The sequence below is a fragment of the Arachis hypogaea genome, chromosome 13 (assembly GCF_003086295.3).
Source record: "Arachis hypogaea cultivar Tifrunner chromosome 13, arahy.Tifrunner.gnm2.J5K5, whole genome shotgun sequence".
In the NCBI taxonomy this organism is placed as follows: Eukaryota; Viridiplantae; Streptophyta; class Magnoliopsida; order Fabales; family Fabaceae; genus Arachis; species Arachis hypogaea.
In genome coordinates this window covers 112,378,199-112,384,198 of record NC_092048.1, presented here as the reverse complement: position 1 = coordinate 112,384,198, position 6,000 = coordinate 112,378,199, and positions in this window count along the sequence as shown.

Below are 6,000 nucleotides of genomic sequence, written 5' to 3'. Positions count from 1 at the left end.
GTTTGTCATAAATTAAATCCTACATGATTAAAATAGTTAGTAAGAAAAGTTAATTCGGAAAAATAGATAACTCTAAAACCTTAACTGTCTTCTCAATATTTTACTCCCAACTTATTCACCTGCTTGTCTTCAAACTCTTCTTTATTGTTTAATGATTTTGAACTCTCAATTACTCTTTTATGTTTTTCTAACTAAGCCTATCAAATACTATTGTTGCTTAATCTATCAATCCTCATGGGATCGACCCTTACTCACGTAAGGTATTACTTGGTACGACCCGGTGCACTTGCCAGTAAGTTAGTGGGTTACAAATACCGCACCATAGTGTAACATCATAAGGATCTAGCCACGGCTCGCGGAGTTTAAGCCGGCTAGCCATATACAGATATACAGAACCAGACAGTAAAAATAGCTTATACAATTTTGTTCTCTCAAATATAAGCCTCTAGGCAAAACAAAATACAAAAGTGAGAGATATATACAAAATAAGTCAAAAAGACTCAAAAAGATATCCGGGTCCTCCGCTTCTGTCACCAACCAGACAACTCATTGAGGTGGGATGCGACCTGCATCTAAAAATCACAACAGAAATATGGTATAAGAACCGGAGGTTCTCAGTATGGTAACAGTACCCAATGATGTAAGATATAAGACCCTGGGACGCCAAGGGCAATCCTAACTCCATATCCATCACAAGATTCAAACTTAAGGCATACTAAATCAGTAAAGCATGATTATATAAACCGTAACATAAATAAACCGGGTAATCTATCTTAGGGGATTTGTATTCTAACCAACACCGCTGTCTGATAAACCACTATTTTATGGTTTATCTTGTGCTGATTTGAGTGGCTTTTATCAAGTCTTTGCACACTTATTCATACAATTTGCATGATATTACAATTCCTTCCTACTTTTTTTCTATGATTGAAAACTTGCTTCCTAAGCCTTTAAATTGTATGTTTTTAATCCCTCTTTATACCATTCGATGTCGTGATCTGTGCGTTAAGTGTTTTCAGGCTTTACAGGGCAGGAATGGCTTAGAGGATGGAGAGGAAGCTTGCAAAAATGGAAGGAACACAAGAAATAAAGGAGACAACCAGTGAGCATTGACGCACACGCATGGCTCACGCGTGCGCGCGATTTGGAGATCTGCACAGCGACGCGTGCGCGTACCTGACGCGTACGCGTAACACGCGAAGATGACCAACGACGCGTACGCGTGACTTGCGCGACCTGCAGAAATCGCAGAAAATGCTGGGGACGATTTTGGGCTGAGTTTGGACCCATTTTTTGGCCCAAAAACACAGACTAGAGCCAGGGGACAAGCAGAGACTCAACACACATTCTCATTTTCATAGTTTTAGTTTTAGTTTTGAATCTGAGAGAGAAATTACTACTTCCTTTAGGTTTTCTTTACATTCATAGAATTCTAGTTTTATGCTTTTGCTTTGGATATTGAGAAGAGTCATTACCTCCGTTGAAGTTTCTATTATTCTAGTTTGCTTTCTTATTCCTTTACTCTTTTGATTACTTATTAACCCTGTTTAGATAAGTATATTGTATTTTGGGATTTTTAATGCTAAGAATTATTTTTACTTTTAATTAATTTTCAGTTCCTATTTTATTTAATTTATCATGTCTCCTTCTTATATTTCTGTGAGCGTTATATTTATGTCAATGGAGTAGACTCCCAACTTGACTTGGGGGTTGATTAAAAGGAGACCATTGAGTTGGAATGCTCAAGTGATTAGTTAAATTGGAAGTTGTTGGCTAATTCTCTATTACTAACGCTAATCCTTCCCAAGGGAGAGGATTATGTCTTACAAATAAGAGTTAGCTCAATCACTTGACTTTCCTTTATTTAGTAAAGGTTAACTAAGTGAAAATAACAACCTTTTGATACTACACTTGAGAAAATCCAACAAGAATAGAACTTCCAATTAATCGTTCCCCCGGTCAAGGCTTTATATTCTGAATACATAAATCTCTTCTAATTTACATTGCTTTAATTCTCAATCTTTTATTTTTCTGTTCTTCAACTATTAAAATTTCTTGGAAAATTCCTGACTAATAAAATAGCACTCTTTTTTTAACTCATTGGGAGACGACCTGGGATTTCTACTCCCAGTTTTTTTATTCTGAATTTGTGACAACCCTTCTAAATTGATGAGTGGATTTTTGCTGGTTAAGAACTGTACTTGCAACGTATTTCTTATATTAATTTCTTAATCAGTCAATTTCCGCCACGTCAATTTTTGGCGCCGTTCCCGGGGAGTTGAAATAGCGTGCTAAATTATTAGTTGGTGTAAATATTTTTAATTTTATTTATTTGCATATTTTATTTTATTTTATTACCATGAGGTGTATGTTTCTTTCATTGAATGACGCGTTCACTGCTTGATCCGAGCTTAGCCGCATTTGATCCTGAAATTGAAAGAACTCTTTCATGTATTAGGCGAGCTCGGCGTCGGTTAGCCTTTGAGGGTGGTGAAGTTGTTACTATCAATTCACCAGTCTCATCTGAGGGCGAATCTGAACCGCCATCTGAGGAAGAAACAAGCTCCTCTACTACTGATTCGGTTGATTTACGTGCAGGTGATATGGCAGCGCCCAGGAGGATTACTCTCTAAGAAGCAGGAGCTCCAGACTTTACACTGCAACCATATCAAGCACGTCACCCAAATCTGGCTGCAGATTTTGAACTGAAGACTGCGCTAATCAACCTAATACCTAAGTTTCACGGCTTACCTGCTTAGGAGCCTATCAAGCACCTCAGGAATTTTCAGACAGCCTGTTCTACTGTCAGGCATCATGGTGCCGATGAGACTTCTATTTTGCTAATCGCCTTTCCATTTTCTCTTGAGGGAAAGGCGAGGGAGTGGTACTACGCCCAACCTGAAGCAGTTGTTACCAACTGGGATACGCTCAGGAGAGAATTCTTGGAAAAATACTTTTTAGCTGAAGTTACAGATAGACTGAGGAAAGAGATTTCCTACATCATTCAAGGCGAATCAGAGACTCTTTATGAGTATTCGGAACGCTTCAGGAATCTTCTGGACGCATACCCCCACCACATGATCGACAAGTTGGTGTTGATCAGCTACTTCACACAAGGCATGAAGCCTCAGGATAAGACTACATTGGATGGTGCGAGTAATGGTTCTCTGAAGAAGTACAAAACCGCGGATGAAGCATGGCAACTGATCACTGATCTAGCAGAATCTACTCGGAATGTTAGGCATAGAAACAACCATCCCAAGGTTGTTGCAGAGGTTTCCTCTGGCAGTGAGACTACTGGTCTCACACAGGCTATATGTGAGATGACTAACCTACTGAAGCAGATACAGCTGAATTAACAACAACCTCAGCCTCCTCCACCACAACAAAGTCAACAGTTGGTTCCTCAAAGAGTATGCGGAATATGTGCTGATTACACTCATTACACTGATGAGTGTCCGCAGCTCCAACAAGAAGACAACACCTTGGCAGCTACTCATAATTTCTATGACCGTCCGAATCCAGGATATAATCAACAAGGCGGCAATTACAACCAAGGTGGAAACTACAATCAAGGTTGGCAAAATAACTCCAACTAGGGATGGAGAGATAATTCCAACCAGGGATGGAGAGATAAATTCCAACCAAGGATGGAGGGAAAACTACAACAGAGGAGGCAGAGACAACAATAGAAATCAGAGGTGAAACAACAACAACAGACAGCAGATCCAAAACCAGCCTTACAGAGCACCTCACCAAAGGCAGTCCCAAGCGCCTCAGAACAACCAACAGCAGACCCCTCAGATCACTTACCCTCCTTCCTCTTCTACTGATGAGATGTTTCATTCTCTTGCACAAGGACAGCAAGACATGCAGAGCATACTTAGCTCCATCTTAAACGGTCTGACCTCTACTGTACAAGCTCTTGCCTCACAGATTGGATCAATGAACACTTCCAACAATCAACCTCCAAGCTCCAGTGCAATTCCTTTTCAACCTATACCCAACCTCAAAGGTGGCATCAATGCCATCACTTTGAGGTCCGGAACCACACAGCAGGAGAGGAATCATGAGGAGCCAAGCTCAAAGAAAAACATTCAAGTTGAAGATGTTGTGGAGGTAGAGGATGCTGAAGAAGAGGATGTAGTACAAGACTTGGTTGAAGAAGAAGCAGCTCAACCGAGGAATGGAGCACCAAGGAACGCAGAAGCTGCAAGTGGCGTCATTCCTATTCCATTTCCACACCTTGCTAGGAAGTCCAGAAAGCAGATGGAACTAGACCCTAAAATGGTAGAAATATTCAAAAAGGTTGAGGTAACCATTCCACTTTTTGATGCCATTCAGCAGGTACCTAAATATGCTAAGTTTCTAAAGGATTTGTGCATGCATAAAGATAAATTACAGGATTTAGAAACTATTCCTCTAGGTAGTTCCATTTCTGCTTTAGTGGGTGATATACCTGAAAAATGTAGTGACCCAGGTCCATGCATGGTTACTATTACTATAGATGGTGTGAAATTTTCTGACTGTATGTGTGATTTAGGAGCGTGTGTTAGTATAATGCCATTACCTGTATATGATGCTTTGAGGCTTCCTCCCTTAAAAAGGTCGGCAGCTCATTTTGTTTTAGCAGATAAAAGCATTATCTTTATGGTTGGAATTGCTGAGGACGTGCTAGTGAGCATTAAGGGGCTCACATTTCCCATTGATTTCTATATTTTGCAGATGCCCCCTAGTGACTCAGGAAGACCATCACCCATCCTGCTTGGAAGGCCATTCCTGAAGACTTCAAAGTTTAAATTAGATGCATTCTCATGAACTTACTCTTTTGAGATAGATGGCAGGGCAGTGAGCTTCAATTTGGATGAAGCTATGAAGCATCCCCCTGAAGATCATTCCATCTTCCAGTGCGACATCATTGATGAGACTATAGCTGCAGTTCACCAAGAAGAAATAGAAGAGAGGCACATGGAGCAAGATCCAAGTGTGGGGAAACCCTCTGAATACAATGAGAACACTTTGCCATCATCACTAGCTCCAGAGGATCCAGTGCCTAGCCATGAGCAGAAAATGGAGTTGAAGCCCCTTCCACCCCACCTCAAGTATGCTTATCTTGAGGATAATCAGAAGCTCCCAATTATCATTGTAAGGGAACTCACTTCCCAACAGGAGGAGCAGTTGCTTAGTGTACTGAGAAGACACAAGAAAGCAATTGGGTGGAGCTTGGCGGATATAGTAGGCATCAGCCCTTAAGTTTGTGAGCACTGAATATTTTTAGAAGAGGGAGCAAGGCCTGTTCGTCAACCTCAGAGGCGGTTGAACGCCACCATCTTAGAAGTTGTCAAGAAATAAGTAACCAGGCTACCTGAAGCAGATATCATCTACCCCATCTCAGATAGTGAATGGGTCAGTCCAGTATAAGTGGTGCCCAAGAAGTCTGGAGTCACAATAGTGAATAATGAGCATGGAGAGCTCATAGCAACTAGAGTGCAGAACGCCTGGAGAGTTTGCATTGATTACAGGCACCTCAACCAGGCCACTCGCAAGGACCATTACCCCTTGCCATTCATTGATCAGATGCTTGATCGCCTGTCAGTCCGTTTGTTTCTTGGTCATGCAGGTTTCTACCGGAGATTCATCAAGGACTTCATTAAGGTAGCATTGCCTTTATCCAGACTGCTGCAAAAAGATGTTGAGTTCGAGCTGAGTAAGGACTGCATGAATGCATTTGATCAGCTGAAGATCGCCTTAACTCAAGCTCCGATTGTGAGACGACCAGACTGGAGCCAGCCATTTGAGATTATGTGTGATGCCTCTAACCATGCAGTGGGAGTGGCGCTGGCTCAGCGCAAAGGTAAGGATCCTTTCGTAATTGCTTATGCCTCTAAAACCTTAGACGCTGCTCAGTCTAATTACACTACCACTGAAAAAGAGCTTCAGGCTATTATTTTTGCTTTGGATAAATTTCGAGCCTATTTACTTGGTACTAAGGTGGTGGTG